Source organism: Ovis canadensis, chromosome 2 (genome assembly GCF_042477335.2).
Source record: "Ovis canadensis isolate MfBH-ARS-UI-01 breed Bighorn chromosome 2, ARS-UI_OviCan_v2, whole genome shotgun sequence".
Classification (NCBI taxonomy): domain Eukaryota; kingdom Metazoa; phylum Chordata; class Mammalia; order Artiodactyla; family Bovidae; genus Ovis; species Ovis canadensis.
This window is the reverse complement of record NC_091246.1, coordinates 9899497-9911515: the sequence shown is the minus strand read 5'-3', so window position 1 is coordinate 9911515 and position 12019 is coordinate 9899497. Positions and strand designations below refer to the sequence as shown.

General features: G+C 45.8%; 1 protein-coding gene across 40 annotated transcripts in view; it reads left to right on the top strand.

Moving 5' to 3' along the window:
- ZNF618 (zinc finger protein 618) overlaps window positions 1-12019 on the top strand; it is a 203978-nt gene that overhangs the window by 46176 nt on the left and 145783 nt on the right. The window lies entirely within an intron of this gene.

The window sequence follows — 12019 nt, the reverse complement described above, 5'->3', positions numbered from 1 at the left end:
TAAGCAGTGGTTGGCTGACCACTCAGATAGGCCTGTTAGAACCAAGATCCTGCAACTCTGGGCCGAGCTGTTGGTTTATACTTTTTTCAGCGTTTTGTGCTAAGGGCAGACTGGGAATCCAGCAGCAGCTGCTCCTTGGTGCACGAGCCCTGGACTTAACTGTGTTGTTTTCTGTCAGATCAGGTCTTGTTTAGCCAGACCGGTAGGCTAGGTAGTGCTGGTCTTGAGTATGACTGTGGTCCTGCGTTCGAGGGAAGCGCCTGTCTTAAATTAACCCATGGTGGATCTTTGGCAAGGCTCTTCTTCTCCTGATCCTAGAAGTTTAGGTTAGTTCCCTCTATCTCTGAAAGGCAGCTCAGACAGTATGCTCAATGGGTGGTCCATAGCGAGAGGATGGAGGTGGTCCATAGGAGGAGGATGCGTTTAGGGCCAGGTACACTTCTAAGTGGAGCAGATGCAATCCTAGAGAGCGTGTGTTGTGTGTGTTAGTTGCACTCGGTCATGTCCGACACTTTGCCACCCCGTGGACCCACCAGGCTCCTCTGTCCATAGAATACTCCAGGCAAGAATACTGGAATGGGTTGCCATTTCCTTCTCCAGGGGATCTTCCCGGCCCAGGGATCAAACCCTAGTCTTCTGCATTCCAGGCAGATTCTTTACCATCTGAGTCACCAGGGAAGTAATAGCGACCATTGGACTTTTAAAGGCTCTGGAAGGTCCCGCAGTCAAGAAAGGAGATCAGCTTTGTTTATCTGGCCTTCGCCAACCTGGCCACTTTTTCCCTGTCCAGGCACACCTTTTGTTTAATGACCTCAATAGACATGAAGACCTAAAATATTACCCTGGAGAGAGTGGCTTTTCTTCTTGTGGTGGTGGTTCTTGTCATGGACATCCTTTCTGAAAATTGGACAAACCAGCCTTTAGCAGGGTGGTGTCTGACTCCCCTAAGCTGGGTTTTCTTAAACCAGAGTCCATGTTTGTTCTCAGATCCCAGAGGCTGGCCGTGTTCCAGGAGCTTCTCTTGTTTCCAGGAGTGTGCGAATAGCCAGGCCCTCCAGCTCTGGAATATCCTCTCCTTGGGGTTCCCTTTGTATTAGCTATAGTATTTGGCATTTCAGAGAAACCCTCCTTCCCACTTTATACCAGCAGGCAGAGGAACCCATTGGTGGGGCTCGGAAGTTGCCTGAAGGTATTTCATGATGTCCTGATAATCTGGAGCTGCCTGTTTAAGAATTTGTGAACTGCGGTGGACCTTTCCGAAAGAAGATTTGCTTAGGAAAATGTTAGTATAAACAAGATCTTCAGGGGAAGAACTGTAAGGTGTGTGAGGAATCAGTCTATTTTTAAGCCTTTTGAAAGCTCCCGTTTGTGGAACACAAACACCATGCTAATTATAAAAACACCTTTTCTGTTCTAAACTCGGGTAAACAAGATGGGAGCTGGGTGGAGGAGGGAAGGAGTGTCTGAACAGAGGTTCAACCAGAGTTTAAACACTGGCGGTCCACACTAGCTGAGTTGGTTGTCCATCTTTAGCAATTCCGATTTCCCACTTGTTTTGACAGCCTGAACACCCAGGCAGCAGTGGACATGAGTTCCTACTGCCCAGCTCTCAGCAGTGAAAGGTTAAGTGTGGCTTCCTTGTCTTCCCAGCTCTGTACCCGAGCCTAGTTTATTTGTGGGAGTGACTTGCACCACCCCCACCCCTTGGAATGTGCTACACCCTTGCCTTTCTAACACTTTCCCCATATATCTTAAGAGTATAGTTAGCATGTCACTGCTCTTTTCCTCTCCATTAACCGCGGAGGAAGTCTTACGCCTTGTTCAGCAAAACTTTCGAAGAGAAACAGTGTCAGAAGCAACCAAGTGTCTTTTTATTGGACATCTAACTAGACATCAGTCTCTGTGCAGATGTCTTATCTCAACTTGGGGTTGAGATAAACCTTCCTGTGCAGCCACCAGCCAGGTGTCACCCAGAGCTCCTGTCCAGCGTGCCTTGAATTGGGGCAGAGGATTCTCAAAGGGTGGATGAGGTCCTTGCCCTTGACCTGCCTTTGTAGAGAGATGAGATGAAGGGTAAGGTGAACTCCTGAGAAGTGAGACTGTGGAGTCCCTTTGAGCTTTGGGGATGTGGGATGTGGGTGTGGGGAGAGGAAAGGGAAAGAGGGTGGAGGAAGGGAGGGTTAGGGACCTGACAGAGGAGGTGTGTGACCTTGAGGGGTGGTTAACGTTGAGATAGGCCGAGGGGAGAGGAGAGACCATCCCAGGCTCTAATGAAGAGGTAGAAAGATGATAATTAGCAGAGGCTTTATATGTGAATTAGATTTGAAAATGCTTAAATATATCAGGAGGTTGAAAATAGCAGGTGGTCTACTTGTTGGGGAGGGAATGGGGTTGGAAGGAGCGGAAGAGAGAGAAAGGTAGATGGATGGATGGATGGATGGATGGAGACATACCAGTTATCTTGGTGGAGGACCCTGAAAACCAAGTGAAGAATTTTGCTAACTAAGGAAATATGTGTAACCAGTCTTAAGACCCATGAGGGCACAGTCTGTCTTATTCATTACTGTGTCCTCAGTTTCCAGCAAGGCCTTGACATGATGAATGGTTACTAATTATTTGTTGAGTGAGTGAATGAAGGTACCTAGTCAGTATTTATCACATTTCTCTTTATGGGAACCCTATGAAAAGATGTTGTTACTCCTTGGAACCATTCTTAGAGGTGTGTGTGTGTGTTTATGTGTATGTGTGTGTATTATGGTGGGGGAAGCACAGGGCTACCAGAAAGGCTTTTTTTGTTGTTGCAGTACCATGAAATATTGATCAATTTGATTCTATTGTATGACACAGGGACAATTTTACTAGCAGAAAATATGACCGTGTTATATGGCTGCAATAAAAAATCACAGCCATGAGCCCAGGCTCAGAAAGCGAAGCAAACTGACAGTGTAGGCAGGACTCACTGACTCCCTGTCTTTCTGCCAGTGTTCGGTTGCTCTTGTTCCTTCCTGGTGCCAGTGATGAGCTCTGCTGCAGGTAGGAGGTAATAGGTCCCAGCAGAAAATTTACAGAAGAAAGGCTTAACATCAGTTCGGTTTGCGGTTCTCCTGCAATTAGGAAATGTCTGGTGTTGTTTAGTTGTCAATGTAAAGAGTACCCGTCTAGCCTGAGAATTGTCCCATGGGAAGGTTTTGAAGCAGGGATGTAATTTAATGAATGGGTACCATGACGTCTCAACAGAAATGCACTTAACTCCGGAGAATATGTATTGTACAGGTGGCAGATGTCCCGGGGTGAGAACTGGTGTTCTCTGGGTCCCTCTAAGAATGAGAGCATATTGGCCTGCTGACTGTGATTGTTGTGGTGCAAAATACATGTCTTTCATACAATAGGGTCCTTTAATGCAGGCCAGCATCTTCATCAGGTGCTCAACCAGGAAAACATTGCTTTGTTCCAACTCTAGAGGACCACCTGGACATTGGGTTTCTGGAAAAATGGGAGGATAGTCTCCAGTGTGGTGCCTTCCCAAGGAGTCACTGGTTGTAAGTTTGCTGTTTTCAGTCACTAAATTCTGTCCGACTCTGCGACCCCGTGGACTGCAGCACACCAGACTTCCCTGTCCATCACTGTCTCCCAGAGTTTGCTCACATTCATGTCCATTGAGTCGGTGGTACTACCTAACCATCACATTCTCTGCCACCCTCTTCTCCTTTTCCCTTCACTTTTTGCCAGCATCAGGGTCTTTTCCAGTGAGTCGGCTCTTTGCATCAGGTGGCCAAAGTATTGGAGCTTCAGCTTCTGCATCAATCCTTCCAATGAATATTCAGGGTTGATTTCCTTTAGGATTGACTGGTTTGATCTCGTTGCAGTCCAAGGGACTCTCAAGAGTCTTCTCTTTTCAAAAGCATTTCAATTCAAAAGCATCAGTTCTTTGGTGCTCAGCCTTCTTTATGGTCCAGCTCTCACATCTGTACATGACTTCTGGGAAAACCATAGCTTTGAGTATACAGACCTTTGTCGGCAAAGTGATGTCTTTGCCTTTTAGTATGCTGTCTAGGTTTGTCTAGGGCTTCCCAGGTGGTGCTAGAACCTGCCTGCCGGTGCAGGAGACCTAAGAGACAAGGGTTCAGTTCCTGGATTGGGAAGATTCCCTGGCATGGCAACCCACTCCAGTATTCTTGCCTGGAGAATCCCAGGAACCTGGTGGGCTATGAACCTTGCAAAGAGTCAGACACGACTGAAGCAGCTTAGCAGTAGGTTTGTCATAGCTTTCCTTCCAAGGAGCAAGCGTTTTTTAATTTCATGGCTGCAGTCACCGTTCACAGTGATTTTGCAAGTTTTAACTGTAAGATCTCAGGTTTATGTACTGGCTTTAGGACTTAAGCACCCCTAAGATGTCACCCTGCCTTGCCTGCTGACCTGGCAGCTTGTTCAGGAAGAACTGGGATGTGTGAAGAGGGTGGAATAGAGTGGCAGACTGCCCTGGAAGCAGGGATGGAGCTGAGAGATGGTCCTGGCTCGCTCGCTCACGCTTTTCCTCTTTTACACTAGGCACTGCAACCTCAGGGCCTTTACACTTGCTGTTCCTCTCCCCAGAAGGCATTCCCCAGTTATTTTCTTGACTTCTCTCTCACTTCCATTTAGTCTTCTCAATAAGCTTCCTCTGACCTTGATATTTAAAGTTATATCCTCCTTTCATCCCATCGGCCTTTTTTGCTCCATTTTCTTCCACAGTACTGTTTTCTATTTTACCTTTAGAAAGAAATTATGCTTCTTTTCTGTCTCCTTCCTTTGCTTTCCCAAGGATGTAAACTTTTTGAAGGCAGGGCTTAAAAAACACTTTAAAAAAAATAACTTTTTCTTTTAAAAGCAGTTTAGACATAAAATTTTGCAAAAGTAATGCAAAGAATTTCCATGTATCCTACACCCAGCTTCCTCAAATGTTAGCACCTTACATAACCATGGTATAATGCTTCAATTATGTTATGAAATTCATATTAGCACAGGAAATGAATAGCAATGCAATCCTATGTACTAAGCCACAGACCTTATTCGGGTTTCACCATTGGCCCCACCAACAGTCCAGGATTCAATCCAGGATCCACTATTGCATTTAGTTGTCACGTCCCCTCAATTTTCACCACAGATCGTGGGCCTTTCTTTGAATTCTGTGCCCTTGACCCCTTTAAAGTGCCCTTACTAATTATTCTGTAGAATGCCCCTCATAGGTTTTCCAGATATTTGCTGGATCACTGAGTTGGGTTCTGTGTTTCTTTTCGTTGCTCGCCCAGAAGGGATGGTACCCCTCCTGGGCATCACAGCAGAAGGTACAGGATGTTAGTATGATTTATCACTAGTGATGTGAACTTTGAACACTTAGTTATGGTGGGTGTCTGCCTGGTTTCCCAGTTACTCTCTTACCTTTTCTATTAAGAAGTATCTTTGCGACTATGCGAATAACTTGATTCTCATCACACTTTTGGTCCCTGACATCCTTAGATGATTCTTACCTGCAACAGTTATTACTGTGGTGTTTGCCAAATAGTGATTTCCTATTTCTGTCATTCTCTGTACATTGATTAGTTGGAATTCTACTGTAGAAAGAGCTTTCCTTTCTCCCTTATTTATTTATTTATACCAGTTTAACTCCTGGCTGTTTATTTTATGGATTATAATCTATTACTATCATATTCTGTTGCTCAAATTGTTCCAGATTTGGCCAGTGACAGCCCCTTCATGCAGGCTCCTCTGTCCTTTGACAAATACCCATTATTCTTTGAACTTGTGCTTATACTCATCAAGGTGTTCAGGGCTTGCCTTGTGCTGTCCCAGCCCTGGAAACAGCCTTACTGTATGAAGGCAGGCAGGGTTTTTTGTCTGTGTTCTTTCTGTTGCGTCCTGGTGCTCACAGGGTCTGGCATGTAGTAGGATCACCTCAAATAATTTTTGGATGAATGGATGAATCCTGGGAAGGAAGATTCCATAGGCTGGGTACAGAGGCGACATATAATTCATACTTTTCCTAGTCTCCTCCTGATGAGCCTGAATGAATGGTTTAGAAAGGGAGGGCTGTCTTCCCTGTTTCCCTCTCCTGTGAGCCTCAGGGGCTTTGACAGACCCGTTTTGTCACTTTCAGCCTGTTCTCCTTGCTGCACAGTGTGAAAAGGATCCCAGGGCATCCCTGATCTTGTAGAAATAGATCTTGTCGAGTAGAAAGAGCCAAAGGCGGGGAAAGCAGCCAAGAGGAGCAGGCTGGCTGGAGAGTTAGCTGGGGCTGGCAGAGCCGGGCCTGCTCGCCGCTAATGACTTGGTTGAACACCAGCCGCGGCAGGAAGGAGGCTCCAGCAGTTGACGGCAGAGGTCCGGGGACCCCCACGGGCGTGTCTGTAGCTGGGGGGCTGCCAAGAGCCACTCCTGGTCTCCTGAGACACACAGGTCTCGCTTGAATATTTTATGAGTTTTTCTTTATGAAAGATTAAAACTCAGTCACGTTGGCTTTTGGAAAAGCTTGTGATAATCAGATTTTTATTTATGAGTTGGACTGTGTGTGTGCGTGCCCCTGAAGAGGGGAACGGGCTGCCAGGCTTTCTTGCCGACCCTTCTGGCAGATTTCTGGGCCAGGAGCAGCCTTGGCAAGCGGTAGCCCCTTTTCTGAGACAGGAGAGGCCCCGCTGGCTCCTGCGATGTCGTTGCTGGTGCCCCTGAGAACAGCCAGACGCCTTCACAGGGTGGTGTGATACCACCTCCGGTACTTCTCTGATACCACCTCTGCTCAGCGATTCAGGTTTGCGGAATACCGCGACGTCTTGTGTTCACACCAGTTCTGCAGGGCGGTCCTGGGAACTGGGCCAGGTGGGCACGGTTGTCTCAGTTTGCAGGCAGAGAAACTGAGTCCCAGGAAAAGGGAAATGACTGCTTCTCCATCGTGCTTAAGGGTCTGGAAAGCATAAACATAAAAATATCACAGTACCTAGGTGAAGCTGCCAGCTCCTCAAGGCTCTCCTCTGTTGGGGTAATACAGCAAAAGTTTATGTGGATGAAGGAGATGGGAAGAGCTGGAGGAAGAGTTAACAGTTGCTTAGGGCTGGCCTCCTGGGAGGGAGAGGGCAGTGTCAGCTTGCCTTGAATCTGTATCTATCAAGCATGTATACTGTATCATACCTAACAGGGGCAAGAACATGGAGAGATCCCAGCAGGTGATGGAAGACCACCTGTCAAGGACAGCAAGTCTTCCGTGGTCTCTAGTCAGGGATACTGGAGGCCTGTTTGCTCAGCTTGGGGATGTAGCCATCAGCAAAGGCAAGCATTGGTGGGCTGTGTATGCCCCCAGCTTAGCACTCAGCATGCTCCACCCCAGGGTACGTGCGGCTCAGAGTAGCGAGAGGTCCCATTCTAGCATTCTTTTCAGTCATTTATCTATCCATCCCAGAAGTGTTTATTGAGTGCCTGAAGTAGGGCCAGCACTGTACGAGATACCAGGGTGAATTAGACCACAGGACCCCTGCCCTGTGGGGTTCACTAGGAAACAAACAGGCAGTTTTCCAGTATGTAGGATAAGTGCTCTGATGGTGGAAGTCCAGGAGTTTGTAGAAGGCACCTCTTGTCCATGTGTCTCATCCTCAGGACAGGTCTGAAGTAGATGCGGTTGTCATCTCCTTTTTACTGATGAGGAAACTGAAGCTCAGGTGTTGACTTAGCCAACAGGTAGCAAAGCCAAGTTGGAGCCCATGGGCTGACTCCCCAGCAAAGGGAGGAGCTGGCCAGTATTTAACAGTCAGTCCATGGCTAAATGGACAGACTTGCCATCACCCCAGCCTCCCTGACTTACTGTGAACAAGAGTGAGTGAGGATGCTGGGGCCTGTGGCCAGAATCTCATCCTGTCTGAATCAGGCAGGGGCTGATGCCTGGTTGGAGCTGGGGAGCAAATGGAACCCTGGGCTGGGCATGGAAGCCTCTGCATCATCTGGGTCCAGGATAGAGAATCTCTGTTGGGAGAGCTCCTGGCTTCCCACGCCAGCATGCTTGCCTGGAGAATCCCATGGACAGAAGAGCCTGGTGGGCTACAGGCCATGTGGTCCCAAAGAGTCGGACATGACTGAGTGGCTAACACAAAATGAGGAGAAACAACCTTACAACATAGGGTGGTTGTGATGACTAAGTGAAGTACTGAATAGGAAGTGCTAAGCACAGTGCCTGGCATATGAGAGGAGTCACAGTGATGGTTTGTAGTAGTCCTAATAGGATTTAGCGGTGGGTTTCTGCAGATTGCTATGTTGTGGCTGGTGGTAGCTTAGGTGTCTTTGTGTTCTACTTGGCTTGAAGGCATGAGCTCTACCTGGTAGTCCATTTTACAGGTGGAAGTCAGTTGTATGATGACTAGCAGTTCTGTGGTTATTGGGCGTTGTGTGATGGGATGATTTTCTCTTGCTTGTGTGCAGACTCCCCAGGGACAGGGCCGGTGGCATTCCTGTTGGTGGTCTTGGCTCAGAACCCGGCCTGGATCAGGCAGTCAGTACTTTTGCCATGTTTAAAAGTTCCTTGACCATAAAGCTTCATTTATCATGAAGCTTTTGTATCTGTCAGACTGAGATTGGAATCCTGAGCCCTGTTTCTTCTGCCTGATGGCTAGGGCAGGTAAATTACTTCTCCTTTCTGGTCTGTTTCCCCAGAGCAGACCAGAAACCAGGTGAGAGTTATGCACGTGGTTTCTATTCTGAGGCCAGAGAATTACTCCAGCCTTTCGCCTGTCGGGCCAAAGATGTTCTGTCTCCATCCAGTGAGTCAAAGGTTTCTCCCTGGTTACAGCAACTGAGGACCCAGTCTCTTTGCCCAGAGTCTCAAGACATCCACATCTGAAGGAAAAGCCCTCCGAGGCTGATGGGGTCAGAGATCACTGAGTTCAGAACTGATGAGTTGGGATTTGCCATGCATCTGGTCCCATCACTTCATGGGAAATAGATGGGGAAACAGTGGAAACAGTGTCAGACTTTTTTTTTTGGGGGGGGGGCTCCAATATCATTGCAGATGGTGAGTGCAGCCATGAAATTAAAAGACGCTTACTCCTTGGAAGAAAAGTTATGACCAACCTAGATAGCATATTCAAAAGCAGAGACATTACTTTGCCAACAAAGGTCTGTCTAGTCAAGGCTATGGTTTTTCCTGTGGTCATGTATGGATGTGAGAGTTGGACTGTGAAGAAGGCTGAGCACCGAAGAATTGACGCTTTTGAAGTGTGGTGTTGGAGAAGACTCTTGAGAGTCCCTTGGACAACAAGGAGATCCAACCAGTCCATTCTGAAGGAGATCAACCCTGGGATTTCTTTGGAAGGAATGATGCTAAAGCTGAAACTCCAGTACTTTGGCCACCTCATGCGAAGAGTTGACTCATTGGAAAAGACTCTGATGCTGGGAGGGATTGGGGGCAGGAGGAGAAGGGGACGACAGAGGATGAGATGGCTGGATGGCATCACTGACTCGATGGACGTGAGTCTGAGTGAACTCCGGGACTTGGTGATGGACAGGAGTGTTGGCATGCTGCGATTCATGGGGTGGCAAAGAGTCGGACACAACTGAGCAACTAAACTGAACTGATGACCTCCTTTGAGGAGACAGAAGGAAACAGCACATGTCTGGAAGGAAGGAAGAAGGGACAGCTTCTTTGTTTCCCTTGGGCAAACAAGTCTCTCTGAACTTAACATCATCCTGAAAAGTTAACTGCTAATCAAACCCTTTTTGGGACTATTCCTTGCATAAAAGATTTTTATGACAGAGCTTTTTTACAAAGCAAAAAGTACCTTCTGTAAAGTGAATTATCACTCCTGATATTTCCTTTTTGTGTAAATCTCACCTTTCTTATGTTGTTTTCTTGCTTTTTTTTCTTTTTACTTCTGTTATTATTTGTATTAACCAAAGGAATGCATGTTCACTACTGAACAGTTAGGAAGTCCATACGAGCAAAAAAAAAAAAAAAAAAAAGGAATAAAAAATCAAGGTTGCCTATAACCTTCCCAGAACCTGAAGATAATCCCTCTGGATGTTGATATTTGATGTATTGATATTTTGATGCATCAGGAGACAAGTGACGTGCAGAACATAAAAGTTCACTCATTTAGGAAGTGTTTGCTGGACTTCTACCCTGTGCATAGTGTTGGAGAGAAACCAGGGAGCAAAAAACAGATCCCATTCTGCAGGAAGCAATTTATGTAGACAAAAGGAAGGAAAGAAGTTGACGTGGAACTGGGATTGAGGAAAGATCTGAAACTGATAGTAAAAGTTGTAGTAAGTGCTCTGTGAGTTTTGACCTGACTCGGGAATGGTTGGGCATGAAGTGGCCGGATGTGGGAGAGGGAAGGCATATTGACAGCTTCCAGGAGCGCTGATACATACTGTCCAGAGAAGGTGGTGCTGGTTGGTGTCTGCATACTGGGGGGACAAGCACAGAACTGAGCTATTTCTTTATTTATTTATTTGCACGTTGCTATCTAGTTGTTCTATTGATAGTACCATTTGTTGAAAGACTGTCCTTTCTCCACTGAATTGCCTTTTTCAAAGATCATGTAACTGTATTTGTGGGTCTTTTTCTGAGCTTTCTATTCTGTTCTGCTGATCTGTTTGTCTGTTCTTTCACCAATACCACACACTTGATTACCATAGTTTTACAGTAAGTTAGAAGTCAGATAGTGTGAGTTTTTGCCTTTGTTCTTCTTCAGTGCTCTGCTGGCTGCTCTGGGTCTTCTGGTCTTTGCATGTATACTTTACCATTAGTTTGTCAACAGCCACAACATGCTGGAATTTTGACTGAGATTGTGTTCGTTTCATAGATTAAGTTGCCAACCAACATCTTAACAATATTGAGTTTTTCTTTCATGAATATGGAATATTTCTTTATTTAGAGTTCTGTTAATTTATTCCATCAAAATTTTATAGTCTTCATGTATCATTTACATATTTTGTTAGATTTATACCTAAGTAATGCTTTGGAGGGAATGATGCTGAAGCTGAAACTCCAGTACTTTGGCCACCTCATGCGAAGAGTTGACTCATTAGAAAAGACTCTGATGCTGGGAGGGATTGGCGGCAGGAGAAGGGGACGACCGAGGATGAGATGGCTGGATGGCATCACTGACTCGATGGACATGAGTCTGAGTGAACTCTGGGAGTTGGTGATGGACAGGGAGTGTTGGCGTGCTGCAATTCATGGGGTCGCAAAGAGTCAGACACAACTGAGCGACTGAACTGAACTGAATGCTTTCTTTTATTAGTGCCAATATAAGTAGTATTGTGTTTTAAATTTAAATTTCCATTTTACAGTGCCCCGTTTGTACATATAAAAACAACTGACTTTTTATTTTTTTTTTTATTTTATTTTTTTTTTATTTTTTTATTTTTTTTATTTTAGTTTTTTATTTTTTAAATTTTAAAATATTTATTTCTTACATGCATTCCCAAACATGAACCCCCCTCCCACCTCCCTCCCCATAACAACTTTCTGGGTCATCCCCATGCACCAGCCCCAAGCATGCTGCATCCTGCGTCAGACATAGACTGGCGATTCAATTCACATGATAGTATACATGTTAGAATGTCATTCTCCCAAATCATCCCACCCTCTCCCTCTCCCTCTGAGTCCAAAAGTCCGTTATACACATCTGTGTCTCTTTCCCTGTCTTGCATACAGGGTCGTCATTGCCATCTTCCTAAATTCCATATATATGTGTTAGTATACTGTATTGGTGTTTTTCTTTCTGGCTTACTTCACTCTGTATAATCGGCTCCAGTTTCATCCATCTCATCAGAACTGATTCAAATGAATTCTTTTTAACGGCTGAGTAATACTCCATTGTGTATATGTACCACAGCTTTCTTACCCATTCATCTGCTGATGGACATCTAGGTTGTTTCCATGTCCTGGCTATTATAAACAGTGCTGCAATGAACATTGGGGTACATGTGTCTCTTTCAATTCTGGTTTCCTCGGTGTGTATGCCCAGCAGTGGGATTGCTGGGTCATAAGGTAGTTCTA